The sequence below is a fragment of the Ambystoma mexicanum genome, chromosome 3p (genome assembly GCF_040938575.1).
Source record: "Ambystoma mexicanum isolate Mex_15411 chromosome 3p, UKY_AmexF1_1, whole genome shotgun sequence".
In the NCBI taxonomy this organism is placed as follows: domain Eukaryota; kingdom Metazoa; phylum Chordata; class Amphibia; order Caudata; family Ambystomatidae; genus Ambystoma; species Ambystoma mexicanum.
The window spans coordinates 502,097,543-502,124,629 of record NC_090925.1 but is presented as its reverse complement, the minus strand read 5'-3'; the positions used below and the strand labels follow the sequence as shown (position 1 = coordinate 502,124,629).

At 46.4% G+C, this 27,087-nt stretch overlaps 1 protein-coding gene across 1 annotated transcript in view; it reads right to left on the bottom strand.

Annotated features, from left to right (window-relative positions):
* The window catches only part of RIPOR3 (RIPOR family member 3), an 898,683-nt gene that overhangs the window by 492,924 nt on the left and 378,672 nt on the right, over positions 1-27,087 (bottom strand). Inside the window, exon 3 of the mRNA XM_069651171.1 lies at positions 5,199-5,281. The gene's annotated coding sequence lies outside the window, so the exon portion shown is untranslated. The remainder of the gene's footprint in view (positions 1-5,198; positions 5,282-27,087) is intronic.

Sequence of the window (27,087 nt, the reverse complement as noted above, 5' to 3'; positions counted from 1 at the left end):
CATCCACCTCCTCTGGTGATGCTGGGTACTAAAAAGAAGAAGGCGGTACAATCTCTTTTGAGACATGGGACTTTGGTGCCATCTTAGAAATGTGATGTGATCCAGATCCACCCGTCTAAGATCCATCTTAGTTGGATCCCATCTTAGAAAGAGTGCTGGGTGTGGACTACTGAGTACAGTGCTGGACTAATATGAATGGTGCTTTCCATTCAAATGCTTCTATTCGCCTCGATATTTGGCTGATCTAATGGCCACCATAACTACTGAGTTCAGAGTGAGACAATTTAGCTGAATGGCCACCTGAAGACCCCTTAAGACCAACGTCAACACCAATGGGTGTAACAGTCCATACAGATATGAGCCTAGGTATTGGGAAGCCTTTAAACAGATGACTAACTAGTTTCACGTTATCTGGCTCCGGCCCTCATGACTCACCACGCAGCGCCATCTTAGGGAGCTTTCATCCTGTTCCTCTCAGATCATGCCCTAAAATGCATCCAATGCCCATCACAAAACTTCAAGGTGGAAGGCCTCTAATCATTTGGCACTATCTAGGCTAGCTGCCGTGATTGGCCTTGCTACTGCAACCCCATCCTCTCACGCACCAAATCTTCTATTGGCTCTATTGAGTGAATTTATTTTAAATCCTATGTTTGCGCTATCCTGAGGGGACGCTGCTGCTGCAGAATCAGAAATACTGGAGCTATTGCTAATTCTAAAATGAGGGGCAACAATGTACTTCTGAGCCGCAAGAGTGCTACTAAAATCACCTCCACCGATGGGGCTGTGATGTTGGACAACACCTTTGCAATCAGAGGTAGCAGCAATGCATATATTAGAACTGGTGACCACTGCACTGTCATTGCCTCCACTGCATATGCCCCCTAACATGGGAACCTGGTCAACACCGGGCTAACTTTGCATTCATCTGCGATGCAAATAGATCAAGGACTGAAGTCTCGAACTACTCTCATATCTGCTGGAAAAGGTCCATTCGAAACTCCCATGCTAACGACAGGAATATCCGACTTGACCTATCTGATATTATGTTGTCTGATATGAACGGCCATGATGGTTGGCAGGTTCGATTCTGCTCAGTCCCCAGGCTTGTGTGCTAAGTGCCAGCTGGACCTGTTCATATGAGACATTGCTGAGGTGTTGTCTAACCCCTGAACTACTGCCCTTCCTCATATCAATGATAGCCCCTAAGGGCTCGACCGATCACCATAAACTCCCTCCATTTGGAAGAACTCACTACCTACTGGTCTCCTCATCTCTTCTGATGCTGTTGCCCTTCCACCTGTGCATGCCAACCCACATTACTGGCATCTGTGCTAGCAGTGATTGACAAGGGCTGTTTTAGTGCAAACCATGTGTTTCACCTGAAACCACAACTGCAGACTTTGGGCGTCATTACAAGTTTAGCGGTCCGGAAATACAGGTTTTGGTAGAAACATACTTGCACCCTTTCTGGACCATGGCACGGAACTCCCTGCGGGCCTGACCTGCCAGGAGTTCCGCTGCCCTAATGGCATGCTTTTTCCTGAAGCACAGCACTGGTACTAACGGTGCCGTTGCTTCAGGTTTCCCATTCCCATGGATTCCATGGGAATGGGAAATAACCGTTCCGCTGCCTATGATATACCGGTAGCACCAGGATGTCAGGTGGCAGAAACAGTGTTACAGGGTTGGCGGCAACCCGTCTGAATCACCGGTGGGTTATCGCCAACCTTGTATTGTCTCAATTTCTAAATAACTGGGTTCAATTTCTCGAACACCTTTTTACAAAGGCCTCATATGCATTCTCGCCCATTGAACCAGGAACATACACGAGGCCATGTCTCCCTGCACTTGAATAAATGTCAGGATAGCTGCCTGTTGCATGTGGAGAAGATTCCAAAGGGCAGAATGCAGCTTGATCATTATGTCACTATCAAAACCCCTTGTCCACCCTGAATCGTGCCCCTATGAACTTGAGGTCCTGAGATGGAGTTAACTCAGATTGCTCCCAGTTTAGGGTAACCATACTGCCTCCAGAGTCCTGTGTGTGGGCTCTACATGCAAGTTTAGTGTTTCTGCCATTGCCGCCCTGAGGAGCCAATCGTTCAAATAGGGAAATGTCTGGATTTTGACCTTGTGTAGGGCTGCCACATCTGGTTCTAGGACTTTTCTGAAAACCTGGGGGGATGTTTTCAACCCTAAGGGTGGTGCTCTAAACAGGAAGTCCTGACCCTCGACAATGAAACGAAGATATGTCAGGTGCTGGCCTCTAATTCAAATGTGGAAGCATGCGTCCTATAAGTACAATGACAGGTAGTCCTTTTTCCCTATTAGCGGCATTATCTTTTGCAAACTGACCATCTCTTATTGCAACATGGCTGCTTAAGTTCTTTAGATATAACCACCAGCCAGCATTTCCAGAGGGCTTGGGGACTAGAAAAATTATGGACTATAGCCCCATTCCATCCTCCCTTCTGGGGACTTCCTGATTGCCTCCTTTGTATGCACTTCTTGTATGTGCATTCTTATTGCCCTCCTTTTGGTTGTGCCTTTGGGCAATGGAGTCTGGAGCATTCCCGTGGGTGGAGGGAGAGATGCCAATTCGGTTCTCTGTGCCCATGACAAAATTCTGTTTACTCGGGCATCTGATGATAAACCGATCCATTCCTTCTTTATGTTCCTGTGCCTTGACCTCAATCGCCTGGTGTCATGACTTCTCTGTGTCAGGAAGAGAGAAGGCTGCCCTCAATGTATGGTTCCATATTGGCTTGCCACTGCCTGAGATCCTCCTGAAGCCCTTGCCAGGCTTCTGCTGTCTGACGGACCTTCCTGAGCCATATGACCCCATCTTGCTTTTAGGGCCTGATTTTCTGCTTTCAATACTTTGAGTACTTCCTCTTCAAGGGCGTCTGCAAACAGCATGTTCCCCTTGGAGGGTGTTCTCATGGCTGTTGAGTTCTGTCTTGTCTCTGTGGGCCAGTCCCTGATATGGAGCTGCCTTCACCCGGCCATGGCTGAGCCTGTAGCCATCACTGATGCCTTCACACCATCATACGATAGGTGATAAGATAGGCGCTCTACTTGATTCCTAATGTCCTGCGACACTGGATCTTTCTCTAGGCCATCATGCAGGGCTTTAGACACCTTTTTATATCCTTCCTAGCTGTATAGGAGTATAAGAGGCATAACTGGCTGCTCTGAACACTACATGCCATCTTAACACCCCATTCTCTTTGTTGGGTTTATGGCCATTGCATATAATGCCATTCCATCGAAATGTTTCCATCTTAAAAATGTCCATGGAATGAATTTTTTTAATCTTTTTTTTTTTTACCCTTTAAAATGCACCTGAACAAAAATTAACCCTTTACCCCCAAAAATATGCTTTCGATGGACATTTTTTAGAAGGAAACATTTCTATGGAATGGCATTATATGCAATGGCATTCGATGAAATGACCAGATACCACTTTGTTGCCACCGTTTACCGGACTGCTTTCTCTGGAAGCAGATGTGTACTATAGATCTCGTGGCCATAGCACTGCCATTGGCTCCGCACCCATGCCCCCTGACATGGGAACCTAGAGCAAAACCAGGGTAGCCTCACAATGTCCTACGAGGCAAATAGATGTAGGACTGGTGTCGTGAACTACTAGCATATCTACTGGGAAGCCTCCCGCAGATATGCATCTAGAGGGTCTCCCTCCCACACTCAGGAGAATGGCATCAATCTGGACTGACTGAGGCAGAGATGTATCTTCCCCTTTCAGTGGGTCGGGGTGGTAATATACAAAGGAATCTACGGGCTGACTTACTCGCTGGGTCTCTCCATTCGTTCAATACGTTTGTCCATCACTTTCGGAAACAGGGGCAGTCCTGCTTTTAGTATATGCTTAAACTGTGTATGGATTGCCCGTGCCATCTAATCTAATCACATTTTAACTGTGTCATGCTGGGATTATTGTACTCCTGGAGAGAGGGTAGGACTACAAAGTTTAATGAGTTCCTTTCATAGGGGTGGATGCTTATAAGAAAGTACTGAGACGAGGAAGAGGGATGTGGACGTAACTATTTAAAACCATACGCTCTGCTATCTGGGTGTGTGCATGTTCTATCTGGGTGTGTGCATGTGCTATCTGGGTGTGTGCAGTTCATTTGTAAGGCTCGTTTGTGACATTTCATGACCATCTCGCCTGTCTATTCGGATCTGTGTGAAATGACCGAGGAAAAAAGTCTGAATATTTTTTTTATTCATTTTTATGCATATATATGTGGGGGAGACCCCCAGAGCCCCCCCACCTTACGCCTATACATTTTCTATAAACATTAGCCCCCACATATACCTATGCGAACAAATGGGGGTCGGACTTTTGGTACTCAGACTTTTTTACCGCAGTCATTTCATCGTATTCCGTCTATTCGCCCTGTAGCATGGACCAGAAGGGGCTCACATTGGGAGGCCGCCCTGTTCCCACCCCATGACATGACATGATATTTATAACGCACTTAATACCCAGAGGTTTCTAAGCGTGGACCCAGGGATCGAACCTGTGTTGCTCTGTGTCATCTTGCTTCTAAGGCGAGCACGTTGCCCCTGAGCTATCCACCCAAAGACTTTCAGGAGTAGGCATTGCTTTGGGGTGTGGTGCCTCAGGGGCGATGTCTGGCCGAGTGCATGTGTGGCCCCGATGCCTCCCGATAAGCTAGACCTACCCTCAAGAAGAACACGGTGGCCGAGTTAGGGAAGGGATTGGGGCGGTCACCCTCTTACACCACCGCCCCCATTGGCTTTGCCTGATTCCTCCTGCCACTCCCAAAGAAATGAAATGGGACTGGCCTGTGCCCCACGAGGAATGAGCCAGTCACCCTTTCTGCTACCAAAACCTGAGACAAAGCTGTGCACACGAGACTACACTCAGTCTAACTGCACAGCCATTAATTGCTTCATATCCCATTTTCTCTCTGTGTTTTTTTCCATACCTTATTTATGCACGACATTATAAGGCACTTTCTCTGGCTGCCTAATTAAAATACAATCACTTGCTGAGTGCCAGTATGGAATGGTAATTCTAATAGTACAGAGATAAAATATAGCGATATGTTAGTGCTGCCTCTTTCAACATTGCAACGTCATGAGAAAAAAAAGACATTCATGTAATATTTGACGATGGTACAAAAATAATATGATTTTCTACATACCTCAGAAAAACTCGAGAAAGGAGCCAGGCGCTATGATGCCGAGTTTCGCTGCATTCCCCAACCAGTGGGCTCAACCTGCAGACCTGCAGACATAGAATAATACTTCATATTTACTGATGAATAATGGCAACATCAGGTTTTAAATAGCGCTTCATGCCAGATTCCGCTATCTTCTAAGTGCTGTAATAGCATCTGCTATTGCTAATTAATGTAAAGGCGCTCAGTGCATCAGCATCAGAAGGAAAAAGGGCTGAGCCCGATTCAAACCTGGGACTGCAGGTCGCACACAGATATCTGAGACGGGAGCTTAACTTGCAAAGCAATCTTGCCACCATATTTGAATCATGATCATGAAATATAGAGGAAAATCAAAGCAATGAAGCAAGCACTTGTCTAGGTAACGTGCACGGGGGGAGGGGGAGGGGGAGGGGTTGACTACGACGCTGCCACTGGCTCATATCCAAGTATACATGTACTTGGTAACATCTTTAGCACAATTATCAACACTAAACTTGCATGCAGACACCATAAATCAGCACTGTTGGGGAGACCTGCTCCAGGTCACCGGGCAGGCCCCATACTCATGTCGGGGTCACCCGACGGGGTTCCTTGGTGCGGCGATCACGCCGCGCATTTGTGGGTGGGGGTCACCCCACCCGCTCCGGATCACCGGAGCTCCACACGTGGCCATGGGCACCCGGCGCACAGCGGCCTTGGCTCTGGGTGCACCCAGGCCGGGGTCGCATCATTAGCCATGGTCACATGGCGTTGGGATCACCCAGGGACGCCGTTGCCCAGCAGGGGCACTGTCCTCATGCTGGGCACCGTCCTTGGGTCCACGCATGCAGTGCAGCACCAGCATGGTGATTGAAGAACGACACTGGAGCCTGATGGTGGTTAGACTGATGAGCCGGAAGCAGCTCATTCATTTTATTAACTTGGTCACATGGGGAACCATGTGACCACACCAAAACAACTGGGAGATACCATGCCCCCTTACAGGGGTGCCATGCAACACTCCTCCTTTTCCATAACAACAAAACAAAACCCCCAACGTCCCAACATAACCACAACTACTACTACTTGAACCACTCTACTTCTTTGCACACCCTGTATTAACCTGGGTGAGTGGCTCTATGATTACAAAACACTGATGAAAGCTACTAGCACCATGTGAAACATGCCGCATGTTCAGATGTGCACTGCCTTATCCTGCCCACCCACCGAGCCATTCGTCTTCATGGTTATGTCGATGATGATGTGCGTCCTTCACACTCGTGGAGTTGCAAGAAAACGGTCCATGTCCTCACCAACATTCACCAGAGTCACAGAGGGCTGGCAAAGCCGCACTTGGGGAGGCCCAGGGGCCACATCGGCCAAATCCACAGTCTGGAGGGCAAACCTCATGGCCAGATGGTTGTACTGCTCTGGGGCCAACACCATGGCACCTGGAAACGCCAGGGGGCACCGACAAAGGGGGGGCACAAGTGATGGCGTCTATGCTGTTTCGACACCTGGCTTGGTTCACTGAGTTAGGTGACGCTGAGGGCGCACACGCACTCTGGATGGAGCCGCTACCCCGTTGCTGGGCAATGGACTCAGCCCTCTTTGTGTTGAAGGTGTCGACCTTGGTCTGTGTATGCTGTTCACAGGGCGATGTGTGGTTCTGTGGTGCTTCTCCTCCCTCATCTCCCCTTCATTGAAGTGCGGGCCGGGGCAACTCTGTTCTCCTTCGTGTGGGGCCGCAGCCCTTTCTTACTTTTCTCCTCTGCGACGCCGCTCATGATTCGGGGCTGCCCCAGCTGTTTGGCGGCTCCCCCATTGGCAGCAGACATGCTCCTCAGAGCGGGCTCTCTCCAGGCTCACATCCCGACGGTGCCGCGCACCTCCATCCACGCCAGAGGCGGCCCAGCCACCGACACACACGCGGACTCCCGGCCCGCAAGCTCCAGCCTGTGGGCGGAGCAACCCTCATCACCATTGTTGGGAGGGCCTGCTCCGGGTCACCGAGCAGGCCCCATACTCATGTCAGGGTCACCCGACGGGATTCCTTGGTGCGGCGATCACGCTGTGCATTCGTGGGTGGGGGGCACCCAAGCCGGAGTCGCATCATTAGCCATGGTCACATGGCATTGGGATCACCCAGGGACAGCGCTGCCTGGCAGGGGCACCGTCCTCATGCTGGGCACCATCCTTGGGCCCAGCGCATGCAGCGCAGCACCAGCATGGTGCTTGAAGAACGACACTGGAGCCTGATGGTGGTTAGACTGACGAGCCGGTAGCAGCTCGTTCAATTTCTTAACTTGGTCACATGGGGAACCATGAGACCATGCCAAACACACTGGGAGATACCATGCCCCTTACAGGGGTGCCATGCAACAAGCAATATGACCCTCATTTTAACCGTTGCTGATTTTTACCGTGATTTCTGCATGCTGGAATTCTGGGAATATGCTTCCCTATGAGACTGACCCCTGATACGGTGTTTATTGATACAGATTTTCAGAAATACTTTAAGCAAAATGTTTACTAATGCACAGTCTTTATTTTAGCCTTTTAAACATCTCGTTCCACCCTTGGTTTAATGGTTAATGAATTGGACACAGTGTTTCTTTACAGCACTACTGTTCAAGATGTGAATGCGCAGAAGGGTGACTATGGACCATACGCACGCTGAGGAGGTGTCAAGCAATGGCAAGGATAGAGGACTTTACTGTATGGTAAAGTCTGCGTTCCATGCAGGCCACATACGTCCCTCCCCCCACCTGCCATTTTATTTGCCCACTCCTTTGCCTCATAGTCCCCTGCTCGCCCTCCTACCCCCGCATAAGCTTCCCTCACCCCAACCACCCGGTGCCCATCTGCCTGCCACCACACACCAATCTAGCCCAAGCACTTCTTTAGCATTATTTGCTAAGGAGACTCATGGAATACACGCGCAACTTAGCCCAAGCCCTTTCCTTTCCTATTATTTAATGTTTTCCCTTACCCACCCCCTTTATTTTTCAAAGAGTTTTTTCAATTAGCATTTTTCGTTAAAAAAAACTCACCAAAAAAAAGAAACTAGCGCAAAACAACTGTATAGCGTTAATATTACCCATTTTAATGCCAGTCAGCCCTACCCAGGTTCAAACCTGTGTACTTCCGGTTGGACAAAGATGACGAGCTTGAAGCTGCATCCTGAAGCACCCAGACAGTGTGTGCACAGAACTATCGTGTCTAGTACGGCTCAAGAATCAGTCGTCTTTCAGAGTTCATTAATTCGGCATAAGGTGGATCAGAGAAAAGTGGACATATCTACAAGGTGGACAATACAGTATTGCAAGCCTTCTTTCTAGTTACCCCGCCTGCTCCACGTGGCTGTAATATTCCTATACTCTCCCTATGATGACGACAGCAAGCTGGCAACAAACTATCACAAGGATACGCCACTTGAGCTGCATAGGCAGGGGAATGTGTTATTACCTTAATGAACAGCCCACACCAGGGAGTGTATGTTAGTTACAGTGACCAGCCCACACCAGGGAGTGTATGTTAGTTACAGTGACCAGCACACACCAGGGAGTGTATGTTATTTTCAGTGACCAGCCCACACCAGGGAGTGTATGTTAGTTTCAGTGACCAGCCCACACCAGGGAGTGTATGTTAGTTACAGTGATCAGCACACACCAGGGAGTGTATGTTAGTTTCAGTGACCAGCCCACACCAGGGAGTGTATGTTAGTGTCAGTGACCAGCCCACACCAGGGAGCGGATGTTTGTTACAGTGACCAGCCTACACCAGGGAGTGTATGTTAGTTACAGTGAACAGCACACACCAGGGAGCGTATGTTAGTTTCAGTGACCAGCCCACACCAGGGAGTGTATGTTAGTGTCAGTGACCAGCCCACACCAGGGAGCGGATGTTAGTTACAGTGACCAGCCCACACCAGGGAGTGTATGTTAGTTTCAGTGACCAGCCCACCAGGGAGCGTATGTTAGTTACAGTGACCAGCCCACACCAGGGAGCGGATGTTAGTTACAGTGACCAGCCCACACCAGGGAGTGTATGTTAGTTACAGTGACCAGCCCACACCAGGGAGCGGATGTTAGTACACACCAGGGAGCGGATGTTAGTTACAGTGATCAGCCCACGCCCGGGAGTTTATGTTAGTTTCAGTGATCAGCCCACACCAGGGAGTGTATGTTAGTTACAGTGACCATCACACGCCAGGGAGCGTATGTAAGTTTCAGTGACCATCCCACACCTTGGAGCGGATGTTAGTTTCATTGACCAGCCCACGCCAGGGAGCGGATGTTAGTTTCAGTGACCAGCCCACACCAGGGAGCGGATGTTAGTTTCAGTGACCAGCCCACGCCAGGGAGTGGATGTTAGTTTCAGTGACCAGCCCACACCAGGGAGTGTATGTTAGTTTCAGTGACCAGCCCACGCCAGGGAGTGTATGTTAGTTTCAGTGAACAGCCCACATCAGGGAGCGTATGTTAGTTACAGTGACAAGCACACACCAGGGAGCGTATGTTAGTTTCAGTGACCAGCCCACACCAGGGAGTGTATGTTAGTTTCAGTGATCAGCACACACCAGGGAGCGGATGTTAGTTACAGTGATCAGCACACACCAGGGAGCGGATGTTAGTTTCAGTGACCAGCCCACACCAGGGAGTGTATGTTAGTGTCAGTGACCAGCCCACACCAGGTAGCGGATGTTAGTTACAGTGACCAGCCCACACCAGGGAGCGGATGTTAGTTTCAGTGACCAGCCCACCAGGGAGTGTATGTTAGTTACAGTGACCAGCCCACATCAGGGAGCGGATGTTAGTTACAGTGACCAGCGCACACCAGGGAGTGTATGTTAGTTACAGTGACCAGCCCACACCAGGGAGCAGATGTTAGTTTCAGTGACCAGCCCACCAGGGAGTGTATGTTAGTTACAGTGACCAGCGCACACCAGCACACGCCAGGGAGCGGATGTTAGTTTCAGTGATCAGCCCACACCAGGGAGTGTATGTTAGTTACAGTGACCAGCCCACGCCAGGGAGCGGATGTTAGTTTCAGTGACCAGCCCACATCAGGGAGTGTATGTTAGTTACAGTGATCAGCCCACACACTAGGGAGTGTATGTTAGTTTCAGTGACCAGCACACACCAGGGAGTGTATTTTATTTTCAGTGACCAGCCCACACCAGGGAGTGTATGTTAGTTACAGTGCTCAGTCCACACCAGGAAATGTATGTTAGTGTCAGTGACCAGCCCACACCAGGGAGCGGATGTTAGTTACAGTGACCAGCCCACACCAGGGAGTGTATGTTAGTTTCAGTGACCAGCCCACCAGGGAGTGTATGTTAGTTACAGTGACCAGCCCACACCAGGGAGCGGATGTTAGTTACAGTGACCAGCCCACACCAGGGAGTGTATGTTAGTTACAGTGACCAGCCCACACCAGGGAGCGGATGTTAGTTACAGTGACCAGCCAACACCAGGGAGTGTATGTTAGTTACAGTGATCAGCACACACCAGGGAGCGGATGTTAGTTTCAGTGACCAGCCAACACCAGGGAGTGTATGTTAGTTACAGTGACCAGCACACACCAGGGGGCGGATGTTAGTTACAGTGATCAGCCCACACCAGGGAGTGTATGTTAGTTACAGTGATCAGCCCACACCAGGGAGTGTATGTTAGTTCAGTGACCAGTCCACATCAGGGAGCGTATGTTAGTTTCAGTCACCAGCCCACACCAGGGAGTGTATGTTAGTTTCAGTGACCAGCCCACATCAGGGAGTGTATGTTAGTTACAGTGACCATCACACACCAGGGAGCGTATGTAAGTTTCAGTGACCATCCCACACCTTGGAGCAGATGTTAGTTTCATTGACCAGCCCACGCCAGGGAGCGGATGTTAGTTTCAGTGACCAGCCCACGCCAGGGAGCGGATGTTAGTTTCAGTGACCAGCCCACGCCAGGGAGTGGATGTTAGTTTCAGTGACCAGCCCACACCAGGGAGTGTATGTTAGTTACAGTGATTAGCCCACACCAGGGAGTGTATGTTAGTTTCAGTGACCAGCCCACATCAGGGAGTGTATGTTAGTTTCAGTGACCAGCCCACACCAGGATTGTATGTTAGTTTCAGTGACCAGCCCACATCAGGGAGTGTATGTTAGTTTCAGTGACCAGCCCACGCCAGGGAGTGTATGTTAGTTACAGTGAACCAGCCCACGCCAGGGAGTGTATGTTAGTTTCAGTGACCAGCCCACGCCAGGGAGTGTATGTTAGTTTCAGTGAACAGCCCACGCCAGGGAGAGTATGTTAGTTTCAGTGACCAGCCCATGCCAGGGAGCGTATGTTAGTTTCAGTGACCATCACACACCAGGGAGCGTATGTTAGTTTCATTGACCAGCCCACGCCAGGGAGCGTATGTTAGTGTGTATGTTAGTTTCAGTGACCGGCCCACGCCAGGGAGTGTATGTTAGTTTCAGTGAACAGCCCACGCCAGGGAGAGTATGTTAGTTTCAGTGACCAGGCCATGCCAGGGAGCGTATGTTAGTTTCAGTGACCATCACACGCCAGGGAGCGTATGTTAGTTTCATTGACCAGCCCACGCCAGGGAGCGTATGTTAGTTTCAGTGACCAGCCCACACCAGGGAGCGTATGTTAGTTTCAGTGACCAGCCCACGCCAGGGAGCGTATGTTAGTTACAGTGATCAGCACACGCCAGGGAGCGGATGTTAGTTACAGTGACCAGCCCACACCAGGGAGTGTATGTTAGTTACAGTGATCAGCACACGCCAGGGAGCGGATGTTAGTTTCAGTGACCAGCCAACACCAGGGAGTGTATGTTAGTTACAGTGACCAGCCCACGTCAGGGAGCGGATGTTAGTTTCAGTGACCAGCCCACGCCAGGGAGCGGATGTTAGTTTCAGTGACCAGCCCATGCCAGGGAGCGGATGTTAGTTTCAGTGACCAGCCCACGCCAGGGAGCGGATGTTAGTTTCAGTGACCAGCCCACGCCAGGGAGCGGATGTTAGTTTCAGTGACCAGCCCACGCCAGGGAGTGTATGTTAGTTTCAGTGACCCCAGCCCGCACCAGGGAGTGTATAGTTTTAGTGACTAGCCTACACTGAGGAGTGCCTCTAATTTCTGTCCGTAGCCTGCTCCATGGAGTGCATGTAAACTCCAATGACCAGACCAGAGTGATGAGTGTATGGTAATGTCAATGGTCAGTCTGCACCGTGGAGTGCATGTAAACTTTAATGCCAGCCCACAGAGAGGCCTGCATGTTAATTTCAGTGATCAGCTCAGGCCTGGTCTGGAGGTGCTTTTGAATGTCCATGATTGGAGAGCTATGAATTGAATATCGAGCAGTGCAGGGTGTGGGAGGGGTCCGAGAACCTGCTTAGGTAATCTTGAAAAGGTGTAGCCTTGGAACCAAATTGCTTCTGTTATCTCAACACATATATCTATTCTCCAACTTTCTCCAGAAGGCAATTCACGTAAGATGGACTAACACACATCATCCTGACTCAAACAAAATACTTCCATTTACCAAATTGTCCAAAGTATCGTGCTCTCCCCTCTTGCATTCCTGACTTTTGCTCACTATGCCCCCAGCAGACCAGGGCCTGGAGTTCCCCAGGAAGGGGCACAATAAGCCATGTAGGAGGGTCAGGGGCACTGAATATGCTACGGTGGTGATTTGGCGCAGTGTGAAAGTAGAGTAACATGGCATTAGTGTTTGTTAGAATTGCATCACTTGCTGGTGTGGGCCCAGAGTGATCCTGCCAGGCAGTGTCTAGACAGAGAAGTTTGATTTATGCAGTGTCCCTAGTACTGAGGTTCAGGTGCCCTCTGTAAAGAGTGAGTGGAAGACGTTGATGACCGTTGGACCAATCATATCCCAGAGAACCCTCCATCTATGAGCCAAGCCTTGTTAAGGCTTAAGCGGATCAGCCTTGCTAAGCTACGAATCCTGCATTTACAAAAGGTTTCGCAGAGAGGAATATATTGTTTGCAGGTATTCGAACAAAAATACCTTTTTCGGCACAGGTGTTAAATATATTGAAAACTATTCCTGATTACAAATAGCACATTAGGGCACACAGAGAACAAAGGAGAAAATGCACAGACGACGCAACCACCACACAAAGCAATTTCACAAGAACAATCTATGATTCCACCTTCCCCTGCTCTCCACCATACACATAATCCAGCATTTCATCCAACAGGGCATTTTCATGCTGTTATAAATGCTGTGAACTCCAATGCATCAAAAAGCAGGCAGGTTCCATAGAAATCCCTTGTCAACGCTGCCTGCCGTGTGTAATTGGCGGGCAGCGTTTACCGAATTTGCTCAGCAGAATGCAAAAGGGAGACATACAAGAGATTTCACCTCTGCTTTACGCCTTCCTTTTGCACTCCAACATGCAAGTGATGACAATCACGTGGGAGTTCCAAACTGCAAATGCAAAGGTCCCCCCACGCCATTTGCCCAAATTTGCAAAATGAGACCTCATTGTAATTTTCAGTATGACACATTTAACCTAAGGAATCCATCTCAAAGCGCTTCACGGGATTACCAAGGGTCATGGTTCGGCCCGGCGCAGGTTGCTTGATGGGCTGGATTTAAAAAAAGAATCGTATTCAAGATCCTTTGGGCCTGATCTATGAAGAGGTTTTCAATGGGTTTCCCCATAGAAAAATGCTTTTTTCAAATCTGGCACTTTAACTCCATCATATAAATAGTTGTTGGCATTTCATGTATGTTGCATACAAAGATCACATGCACAGGCCGTATTTCCCACACTGGTGCCAATGGCGTATGGCCAAAGTGGTGCCAACGACGAATGCCTGATCCAACCTATTTCGTCTGGAACTGTCTCAAGCCTATTCAGTGTGGGAAGGCATTTGGCATCGGAGAGTTCGAGCAAGTGGAGGCTGCACAATCAGTGCCCTTCATATGAGCCATGCCCACCTTTTGCAGTATGCCAACATTGTTTCTGTTTTAAATTTCCCGTAAACAGAGGGCATGATATTTGTGCTATTAAACCATTCAGCAAGAAATACAGCAATTCACAACTTCTGGGCCCAAGCATAGTGATCTTAACATAGTCACACATGGGGCTGTGCGCACACCTTCTCAATTCTCTAATCCCAAGAATAAAACCTTGAATTGCAAATGCATTTGATTTTCTCTTTAACTCTTCCTTATTCTTTCCCTATGATATGATATGATAAGATAGTTTATTTATATAGCGCCTATACACAATGTGTTTCAAAGCGCAATGTGTCCTCTTCATCGCCTCTCCTCTTTCCTTACTTGACCGCTCTTTCAATTGACTTACTCTCTATCTCTCTCCCTCTCTGCACCTTTTCCTCTTGTATTTTCATTCCCTCAAACTCTTTTCCACTTCACCTGTGCTGTCTTTAGCTCTCTTTCTCTATTTGTCTTTTTTTTTATTCAATTCAGTGGGATTTGGTTTTAATTAAACCTTATGCATAATCACAATCGTTTAATCTCTCATTACAACTCATACAGCTAACACAAAGCAAGATCACGTATTTAAAATTACACAGTTAATTGTCCACATTAATACAGTTTCTCATCATTCATCATGAAACATCCATTGCCATCAGTCTAACGTGTGTAATAAAGAGATCTGCCAAGCATTCTGAATGTGATGCTGAAGGTCGTCCATGGTTACAAAGGAAACATTATCAGCACATTTCCAAAAATAGTTGCATTGCTTCTCCTCGACCATTTCACAGATATTAATAAATGTTGCAAAGTTTCAATCACATTTCTTTTCTTGCAAATTCGGCAGATTCTAAATTCCTGGAGAATGTTTTCTTGCTCCCAACAATTCTCCAGTTTCCCATCTATTACAGTTCTGAAACATATATTCTCTTTTCCTAGCACTGTTTGGGAACCTCGTTACATAAAGTTGTAGTGACATGAAAGACAGGCTTGACATCATGTAAGAAGCAGATCATGATTTAGCCTCTAAAATAGAATTTTAAATACCAATCATTTCTGATTACTCTCTTCTGAGTGTCTTTTAATATGAAATCAATAGGAAGAGACCATTCCACTTCTTTTCTAATGTAGCTTCTCACTCCCTCACTCCCTCTTCCTTCATCGCTTCTTCTCTCTTGCTGTCTATCCTTCTTACTTTCCAGTTTCCTTTCTACTCCTCAGGCCACGTTTAATGTTCCTCTCTTTCTCTTTACTGTTTCTTTTTCTTCCCCGCACTTGCGCGATCACAATGTCACTTGGCCTAGTAAAATCGTTGCCTCTGTCTTTCCTCTGTTCCCCCTCCCATGCCTTGTCGCGCCTTGAAACACTTGTGTATAGACACGTTATAAATGCCATATCATATCATATCATATCATACCTTCAAACTCATCTCTTTCTCTTGTTTACACAATTCTCATTTTTTACCACTACCAATGGCTCCACTTACTCCCTTTTTATTCTCTCTCTCCTCAACACACTTTTCCTTCTTTTTACCTGTCCTTTTGTCGCTGATCTCACTTGGTCATCTCCTGTACTCTCTTTCCCCCATACGTTCTCTTGCTATATATCTTTCTCACCTGCCCTTTCCTCTCTTGATTTCTCTTTCTTTTGCCTTCATGGGATGTGTTCTCTCAATAGCACTGAGGGAGAAGACACCAGTACATTAAGAGTGTGAGAATGTGGGCTAAAAACAACTGGTGAAAGCCCATGCTCACTCCTGACTTGTACTGTAGAGGAGCAGGTAGACACTACCTGTCCAGTTCCCACCCCCTCACCGCCGTCATACTGAAACATTTGAAGAATGGGAATAAATGACACCCCCTGTGTTATTCCCATACCACATCGAGTGTATGAGAGACGGTATGCACTCAGACATGCATACAGAATGTACCCTCGCACTGAAAGTGTGGAAGGATGTTGTATGGAAGAATGCTACATGGAAGGATGTCAACTGCCAAGATGTCAGAATGCATGAATGACTACGCAATAACGCAAGGAAGAAAGAAAATATATAGAAGCTTGCTATACAGGAATATATAATGTGGCAAGGACGGCCATAGTACTAAGATGGACACTGGCTCACGTTGAACTTAACCAAGCTAACTGAGAGACAGACCAAGGATGCAGAATCAGGAGACAGAGAAAAACAGCTCAGTGTGCAGAGCCGACAATGAGCCACGGTTAGCCCAGAGTTAAGGATGCTTTTTTAAAGGACAAGCACAGAAGCACAGAGCACAAAAGGAGCATGAAGATAAGCTCTGAATGTGTGACATTCTTCATAGATGGAAGACGAAGAAAAAAACATCTGTGAGAACCAAACTGCTGGTCAATTAAAAGTATACAAAGTACATGTGAGATAGAGTGAGCAAGTCTCTAGAGGCCAAGAGGAGCAACAGCACCCTGGATAATTAAATCAAATAGCAGTAAATAGAAGGCTGAAATGGACAAATGTGTGGTCTCTTCACACGAGACTCAGAAGTCGAAAACAAAGACTATTCATCAGAGCCTTAAGCTAAGATAATGGTGTGCTCACACTCCCTTGAATTTTCCAGGACAGTGAACAGGCAACAAGGTCAACTACAAATGGAAGACTTTGGGTTATAGCCTACTGATGAGAGATGATGGACTAATTGGGAAAACAGGGAGTAGTCTGGTGGGATTCAAACACCTAAGTTTAATTTCACGTACATACTTCAAAAGAGCCAAAAGTCTAAGGTTTGGATAGTATGCCAACCAATTAGTGGGGTTGGGGGACAACTTAACATACAATGTTGCATAGACCAATCCACTGTTTTTTTGTCAGCTATAATCAGTACTGCACGTATTTAGAGGTAGTTCAAGGCGTGCCCTACAGATAAGGGGTAGCCAATGATGTACTAATCCTTATATGTTCTATGAGTAGATGTTCCCTTAACCAATCCCTTCCCTTGATAGGTTTTGTATTTTGCCACGTAGAATGATGTCAAAGATGATGCATATTGAGGTATAAGGTAACCAAGTTGTCAAAGATTATCCCAGTGGAAGAAGAAAGAAGGAAAGAAACGAAAACATGAATATTCACCATTATGGGTGGCACTGGTGTTACATAGCCTGGTATTTGGCATGCAAATCCAATGTAGGCATGAAGTCATTGACACAATGTTGTCAGATTATAAGAGTGCAAAATAACACATTTTAATTGCTACCTTCTTTTGTTTTTGTTTCCCTTGCCATGCATTTCCTTCCCTCTTCTTCCACTGGGATAGTCTTCAATATGCAATATCGTGTTCCGTTTAGAAAATGCATAGTTAGAAATAACAGAGTTTGCAATTGTAGGTTCGGTTAGAAACAACATGTTTGGGTGTTGGCATATTTAAACCTTACTTTATATAAAAAGGTTGTTTTTCTTCTGTTTGCACAGTTAGAAATAACAGAGTTTGCATTTGTATGTTTAGAAAGAAACTGGTTTATTAAAACCTTACCTAAAAAACCTTGATTGAAATTGGCATTGGTTATGGTGGGTTATTATAACACAATTGTTGTTTGTTCTACTAACTATCCATAATTGAAAATATTAGGTGTGTTTGGCGCTGGAGTTGGATCTTCTAGATCTCGGAGGTTGAGTCTTGGTTTGATCCTTTGTGCTTTCCAGCTTGCCAACCACATTGATTCAAAATGGTAGACTCACGTTTAATATTAGGTGGTGTAGCTCAGACTTCAGTATAACCTCACCTTTGACTCTATCTTGCCTGCTCAGGCCCTACTCTGTCTACGCCTCTGTCCTCATGGTGCCACGGGGCGCATGTTGCCCATGGCTGGCCGTTTCTTTTTTTTATTCAGTTCATTAGCTCCCCGGGGGTTATCCACGGGGTGCTGATCAGTAAAAAAACACCCTCTGAGGCAGGCTTCACCAGTAGGCTTTGTAATGGCCTCACTTGGCCTGGGCCTGTAACTTGTGCCCACGGCATTTACAAGCCTGTGAAGCCCACACCATAGGGTATAACTGCTTCATTGCATGTTTTTCTCATCTTCATTTGTTTTGATTTTTTATCACACTCTGCCTTGCCTCTTCTCTTTCGTTCTATTGTCTGTTTCTCCATGTACGTATCTTTAGCTATCCTTTCCCTAATCACTGGTAGGCCCCAGTATATTTTTTATCCATTGTGATTAAGCTATATTTGGTGAAAAGTATTTGAATCAAGTCAAACTCTTTTGTGGGCAGGCAAGATGATCATATCGGATTGAAATTTGTTTGACAATTTCTAGTTGGGTACCTCTAGTCTGCATCCGGTCATGATGGGTGTCATGGGTTAACTGGGCTTTGCGTTATTCCTACAACACCGTGGGAATATTGCTACCATTTGAAGAGAAATGTTGAAACATAGCATGACTGGCCTGACGGCTTGAACAGGCTGGATCGTTATCAATACTGTACAGTTTGTGCCTGTCAAGGCCTGCCACACAGTGACACATTTGATACAGAACTGCACATGCTTCTGGAGCTGAATGTGAGCGCGAGGATGGCCACAGGCTCCCGCAAATTGCTGAGCCAAAATATGACATTAAATGGAGAGAAAATATAGACAAGAAGGCGAAGTGCTGTGTGCGTTTTCCACAATAAAACGTTTGTTCACAAAAATGGGTGGAACAAGAAGACACGCATGCTTAATTTTACAGAAAGACCGGCCTGTGGCTCATTATGCTCTGAGATGTTGCCCAGGAGTAATTGAAGGATTTTCCTTTCTGAGGATGGACTGTAGATGCTGCCAAGGGCCCTGAAGGCTATGTTCTCTTCCCTGTGGATTAAGGCTTGGCATGGTCATACCTTAACACTTAATGTAAAACAGGTCTTGTGTTCGTTGCAATGGCAGAGAGGGAGGACAGGGACAGAGGGGGAGGGGCAGATTTTCTGCACAGCGATCAGAATAAAATAAAAATAGCAACCAGTCTAGATCTGACAGACCACTTATTAATGTGAATATTTAAAAATCTTGCCAATATACAGCACATGTCATCGACATCTGTAATATTCTCCAACACGGAATGTACTATTTTGGCCAACCTTCTACACCACCTTTTTTAGCCCGCCTGCGCCATTGCAAAAGGGTTACGAGCCATATGTAAATCAGTCAGGTACTGCCACCAATGGGAGCAGCCCAGCACAAACTGCTATGCCAGGTCCCCTCTGCACAGCAGAAACGCAAGCCCTCAACACACAAACTCCTTTTGTTGTCCCCCACGCTGCTCTACTAAAAACAGAAGGAACAACAACAATTTGCAGAACAGTCGCACCAATCTTGGAATGGCAATGTCAGCTACTATAACAACTGTTTCGTACTGCGTATGCCAAAGTAATTACTCAATCCCTCCATTGATTCCCTAACTCTGTGAGAATGTATAACTATTTTTAATATTCTGTTTATGTAGAGTTGGATTTAAATAAGTACTATATTGTGTACAAAGTATGTTGAACATTTCTACGGTACATACTTGTTACTTTACGTGCGTCTGCACTCTGTTCTCATTCACAAAATGTTTCTTGACATTGGTTAAACAAAGTCTGTATAATGCATGCAGTAGGTTCCTGACATATTTAATTCTGCACCGTGCACGGGGGAATTAGCATCATGTTGATCGACTGAGCATCATTTTCTGTCATGGAATATACCAGGGTTGGTGGTGATGAAAACGTGGAATAGATGGGGTATATCGTGTCATTTGACCGCATTCTCCTGCAGGAAACCTGGATGACAGACTGTCCTTTCCTGCACGAATATAGCACCTTTCATCAGGAGGCTAGGAGAAGTTGGAAAGGAAGGTTATCAGGGGTCTACTGATTTAGGTAGCCTTTCACTTAGAGTGGGTTTTGATCCTTCATAAATCATATATAGAGTACATTCAAATGTTGCAGTCCATCAACAATCATGGTGATATTATTATCCTTATTTGGGGGTGTAGAGGATCCACACATGCAATGCCCTTAAGACAGTATTAGGGAACTAGTACTAAAGAGATCTATACTGTCCACTAAGGGGGCACTTAAAAAATATGTTGTTGTTTACAGGATATTTTAATATCAAAATGGGATTGGGGCTCTTGGGTGATCTTGATCACAATGAGGATAGCAGCCTGGGCATACCCAAAGCATACTAGTGCAAAAGCTAGCGGTATAGCCGTTCCCCTCTTTTTGTATGATCTAGGACTGAGGTCAGTCAATGGTAGAATAACTCTATATATTCCAGTCTATGCTGCCCAGACCATATGATTGTTGCACTCTGTCTACTGTGCCCTGTTACGAGCTACTGCATTCTCAGCCTATTGTGCCCTGTTACTAGCAATTGCATTCTTAGCCTACTGTGCCCTGTTACTAGCTACTGCATTCTCAGCCTATTGTGCCCTGTTACTAGCAATTGCATTCTTAGCCTACTCTGCCCTGTTACTAGCTACTGCATTCTTAGCCTTCTGTGCCCTATTACTAGCAACTGCATTCTTAGCCTACTGTGCCCTGTTACTAGCAACTGCATTCTCAGCCTATTGTGCCCTGTTACTAGCAATTGCATTCTTAGCCTACTGTGCCCTGTTACTAGCTACTGCATGCTCAGCCTATTGTGCCCTGTTACTAGCAATTGCATTCTTAGCCTACTGTGCCCTGTTACTAGCTACTGCATTCTTAGCCTACTGTGCCCTGTTACTAGCAACTGCATTCTCAGCCTATTGTGCCCTGTTACTAGCAATTGCATTCTTAGCCTACTGTGCCCTGTTACTAGCTACTGCATGCTCAGCCTATTGTGCCCTGTTACTAGCAATTGCATTCTTAGCCTACTCTGCCCTGTTACTAGCTACTGCATTCTTAGCCTTCTGTGCCCTATTACTAGCAACTGCATTCTTAGCCTACTGTGCCCTGTTACTAGCAACTGCATTCTCAGCCTATTGTGCCCTGTTACTAGCAATTGCATCATTAGCCTACTGTGCCCTGTTACTAGCTACTGCATGCTCAGCCTATTGTGCCCTGTTACTAGCAATTGCATTCTTAGCCTACTGTGCCCTGTTACTAGCTACTGCATTCTTAGCCTACTGTGCCCTGTTACTAGCAACTGCATTCTCAGCCTATTGTGCCCTGTTACTAGCAATTGCATTCTTAGCCTACTGTGCCCTGTTACTAGCTACTGCATTCTTAGCCTACTGTGCCCTGTTGCTAGCAATTGCATTCTTAGCCTAATGTGCCTTGTTACTAGCTACTGCATTCTTAGCCTAGCTACTGCATTCTCAGCCTACTGTACCCTGTTACGAGCTACTGCATTCTCAGCCTATTGTGCCCTGTTACTAGCAATTGCATTCTTAGCCTACTGTGCCCTGTTACGAGCTACTGCATTCTCAGCCTATTGTGCCCTGTTACTAGCAATTGCATTCTTAGCCTAATGTGCCTTGTTACTAGCTACTGCATTCTTAGCCTAGCTACTGCATTCTCAGCCTACTGTACCCTGTTACGAGCTACTGCATTCTCAGCCTATTGTGCCCTGTTACTAGCAATTGCATTCTTAGTCTACTGTGCCCTGTTACTAGCTACTGCATTCTCAGCCTATTGTGCCCTGTTACTAGCAATTGCATTCTTAGCCTACTGTGCCCTGTTACTAGCAATTGCATTCTTAGCCTACTGTGCCCTGTTACTAGCTACTGCATTCTTAGCCTACTGTGCCCTGTTACTAGCTACTGCATTCTTAGCCTACTGTGCCCTGTTACTAGCAACTGAATTCTTAGCCTACTGTGCCCTGTTACTAGCAACTGCATTCTTAGCCTAGCTACTGCATTCTCAGCCTACTGTACCCTGTTACTAGCAACTGCATTCTTAGCCTACTGTGCCCTGTTACTAGCAACTGCATTCTTAGTCTACTGTGCCCTGTTACTAGCAACTGCATTCTCAGCCTATTGTGCCCAGTTACTAGCAATTGCATTCTGAGCCCACTGTGCCCCGCTACTGCATTCTCTGCCTATTGTGCCCAGACCTTTGATTGTGGCATTCAGCCTATTGTGTGCCCTGTTACTAGCAATTGCACTCTGAGCCTATGTGCCCTGTTACTAGCTACTGCATTTTCAGCCTACTGTGCCTAGACCAATGATTGCTGCATTCAGCCCACTGTGCCCTCTTACTAGCTACTGCATTCTCAGCCTATTGTGCCCTGTTACTAGCAATTGCATTCTTAGCCTACTCTGCCCTGTTACTAGCTACTGCATTCTTAGCCTTCTGTGCCCTGTTACTAGCAACTGCATTCTTAGCCTACTGTGCCCTGTTACTAGCAACTGCATTCTCAGCCTATTGTGCCCTGTTACTAGCAATTGCATTCTTAGCCTACTGTGCCCTGTTACTAGCTACTGCATGCTCAGCCTATTGTGCCCTGTTACTAGCAATTGCATTCTTAGCCTACTGTGCCCTGTTACTAGCTACTGCATTCTTAGCCTACTGTGCCCTGTTGCTAGCAATTGCATTCTTAGCCTAATGTGCCTTGTTACTAGCTACTGCATTCTTAGCCTACTGTGCCCTGTTACTAGCAACTGCATTCTTAGCCTAGCTACTGCATTCTCAGCCTACTGTACCCTGTTACGAGCTACTGCATTCTCAGCCTATTGTGCCCTGTTACTAGCAATTGCATTCTTAGCCTACTGTGCCCTGTTACTAGCTACTGCATTCTCAGCCTATTGTGCCCTGTTACTAGCAATTGCATTCTTAGCCTACTGTGCCCTGTTACTAGCTACTGCATTCTTAGCCTACTGTGCCCTGTTACTAGCTACTGCATTCTTAGCCTACTGTGCCCTGTTACTAGCAACTGAATTCTTAGCCTACCGTGCCCTGTTACTAGCAACTGCATTCTTAGCCTAGCTACTGCATTCTCAGCCTACTGTACCCTGTTACTAGCAACTGCATTCTTAGCCTACTGTGCCCTGTTACTAGCAACTGCATTCTTAGTCTACTGTGCCCTGTTACTAGCAACTGCATTCTCAGCCTATTGTGCCCAGTTACTAGCAATTGCATTCTGAGCCCACTGTGCCCGGCTACTGCATTCTCTGCCTATTGTGCCCAGACCTTTGATTGTGGCATTCAGCCTATTGTGTGCCCTGGTACTAGCAATTGCACTCTGAGCCTATGTGCCCTGTTACTAGCTACTGCATTTCCTGCCTATTGCGCCTAGACCAGTGATTGCCTAATGAACTACTTACTGCCATAAACGTACTACCTTCCATTGTCTACCCTCATCCTACCTGCCCTGTAAGGCTTTACATACCTCAACACACCTAAGCTCTCAGACCACCCGCTCCAAGCCCATTCCACCAGTATCATTTCTAACTGCTGAAATACGTAGCATGGCCACTTTAAGAAGAGCGAGACTCACTATGGCCACCCTCCTTCTACTACTTCACAACATATCACCTCTGAACTGTCCACCTTCCACAGGAACCAACATTTCACCCAATACACATACTATCAGTACCGCCCACCTAGAACCACGCCTGTCACCTATAGAATGGGTCACCAGATTTGCCCCCACCCCACACCTCTTGTCCCATGCCCTGCGCTCATAAGAAACACTAGACTAGGCTCTCTCTTTAATTTAGCCAGTGACACTAATAATTTGGTCTCTTGTCCGACTCGCTTGAGAAACACTAGACTAAGCTCTCGCACCAGCTTTAAGCTTAAGCATCACAGGATGCCCACCCAACAGACCAGAAACAACAAAGTGTCGCTGACACTCACAAACTCCCCCAGTAGCCACGACCTCTTCATACCTGTAGATATCCCATTAAAAGACCATGCCGCACCAGCACCTACCACTATTGCAGTCAAAGGCGCCCTCATTAACGCTCGCTCCCTGGTAGCTCACTCTCATGACATTGCAGACCTCATCATCGCTAATCATTTAGACTTTCTCGCGGTCACGGAAACATGGCTCCTTTCTGCAGCCGGCTATGCACTCTCAATTGCCATCCGAGAAAACTACAACATCATCCGAGCTGATAGAAAATCAGGGATTGGGGGTGGAGTGACCATTATTGCCAAAACTAACCTGAACATTAGAGAAGTCACCAACATTGGCCTACCATCTGCTGAACTTCTATCTATCAAAATACCACTATCTTACACCCAAAATATACTTCTACACCTCATCTACAGACCGCCTGGCGCCATATCCTCCTTTGAAGAGGACATCGCCCACTTATTGACCTCAAACACTAAACCCGGCTCACAAATTATTCTTACGGGTGACATTAACCTTGGCCTTAATGACACTGATGATGCCAATGCCATCTCACTCAATGACACTGTCACCCACTTAGGCCTTACACAACACATCACCAAACCTACACACTCAAAAGGGAGATCCCTGGATTGGCCGACTGACGCCAATTGTGACCTATCATTGCTTGACATCACCCCTTGTGCATGGACGAACCACCATCTCATCACCTTCTCCATACCCAAAGACCTGCCCTAATGCGCACCTACGCTCAGGACAACACAAACCATGTCCAGAAATAGACGCAATATTACTATAGAGAATCTAAGACCTCTCCTTAACTCAATCACCAATACTAAACATCCTATCCCTAACTCAGATCCTATTGCCCTTGTTAAACTTTATAACGATACACTACAAAAAGCCCTTAATCAAATAGCTCCACTCAAATTAAGAAAGGCTAAACCAGCGGCCCACATGAATAAATGGTTCTCTGCAGAACTAAAAGCTCTCCGCAACATTAAAAGAACAGCGGAATCTAATTGGAGAAAAGCCCCGTCTCTTGCATCCAAAGATAAGTTCTCGACGGCAGCAGTCACCTATAAAACTGCTATCATGAACCCCAAAAAAGAGATCTTTAACTTGAGAACACACAATGCCAAATCAGGCACAAAAGAGCTATTCTCCATCCTAAGAGAATTGGAGTCACCAATGCCTCCTACAGATGACTGCATCAAGGACAAAGCTTGGTGCAATAATATCCAACAAGCACTTTCAAACAAAATAGCTCTCTTACAAGCTAAGATTGAATCAAGAAAAGCTAGCCTTGCCCCCAAAGACCACTCCAACTTTAAAAAGAACTCTTCCAGTCCTGACTCCCCGCCCTTTCACTTCGCTTCGGTAACCGAGGACGAAGTAGTTAACATAATTGCCAGCCTTAAACCCTGAAACTGCCAAGGCGACGCATGCCCGGCCTCAGTTATTTACTATTGATGGCAATATCATTAAAGTATCAAAAGAAATCAAAACAGTGGGTGTATATCTCGACTCAACATTATCGCTCAAAAAACAAATAAACGCCACATCTCATCCACGGCCTAAACTAACAAACTCATTTATGCCTGTAAGCCATTTCCCTCAACCACCAGCTGCCTCAGACTATCTAGAGCATTGATACTGTCCAGACTAGACTACTGTAACACTCTTCCTGGGCTCCACGAATCACAATTTGAACAGACTTCAAGTCTTACAAAATAATGCCCATAGATGTGCCCTTAACCTTCCTTGCAAGGCCCACATCTCTACCATCAGCAAGGACGTCCACTGGCTCCCCATCGGAGATAGAATCAAACTAAGATTGCTCGTCTTTGCACACAAATGCCTCTCACTGACTGCCCCACGCTACCTATCTGACAAACTTTCCAAACACAGTTCTTCCAGACCCACTAGAACACCTTACATGCACTAACTGAACATTCCAAAATACAATCTGAAAACAGCAGGTGGATGTGCTAGCCGCAAAATGCTGGAACGCACTCCCCATGGTAATCAGGGCCAAAGAATCATTCTGGGCATTCAGAGCTAAGGTCTCATTGCAGTAAGAATACAATTCCTACATACATGTAATGTACTGTGTACTGCATTCTGCAACCGTGTCGCAGACCACATTGTAACCTGGTCCTCTTGTTACCTACTGTATTTCGCATGTGCAACCTCTCTGTGTCAAATGAGAAATTATATTGTGCCTCCTATTGCAATGAATATATGTATATTGGCCTACGCCAAGCTGCTTGTAAGTCACTTGCGAAGAAATCCATGTTACAAGGTCCTGATCTTAAAATCAATGTAAGCCGCCATTTTAGGTCAATCCGCCATTTTAGGTTCGCTTTGTAAAGTCACCCTGTGAGTTAAAATGGTGGACGATGTCATTCTGAAATACAACATGGCTGTCTTGACCTCTGTGTGTAATTAATATGTAACTTGCCTGCAGGCCACTTGTTGAGGTTGTGAACTGAATCTAATCCGCGAGCATATGTTAAGAACAATGTATTCAAATACTGAACTAAGAACACTTGTTTAACTACATTGTATTAATGTTTGAGAAGACCTGTATGGGAGATCCCAAAACACACAGTTGCCGTGTAGGCTTGTTGACATATGTATTAAAGGCAAACTAGTTGCATGTGGATATGCGAACTCGGCATGAACCCTAGATCAGTAATGTATTAGAGGAATATTAATCCGAAGTAGGGTTGCACATCGTGTTCGCAAATGGTATAAAAGAGCATCGAATTCTAATGTACAGCGTCTCTCACTGAATACACCGAACATGCTGGAGTTCGCTGTGTTGCACTGAGGGCCGATAGCTATCTGATTTTGCTTTGTTCTTTGTAACTGATTCAGTATAAATTAAAGATCTTCGTATGTTCCTTTGTAACCCGTGTTCGGTGTGTTTCCTTTTGGGGTACTCAGCCTCGATATTTTGATTTTGTTTTCACATTTGTAACTCTTGTTGTTCATCATGTTTATGCGTCCAGTTACCCCAGGGTTTGGCTGCGCTATACAAATAAACTAACTAATTATACACTTACAATAATGGGAGGTGGTGGCTATAATCAATTGCATAATTATCCCCGCTGATAGTTGGGGGCTGGTCACTTTCTTTAACCTATAGGATC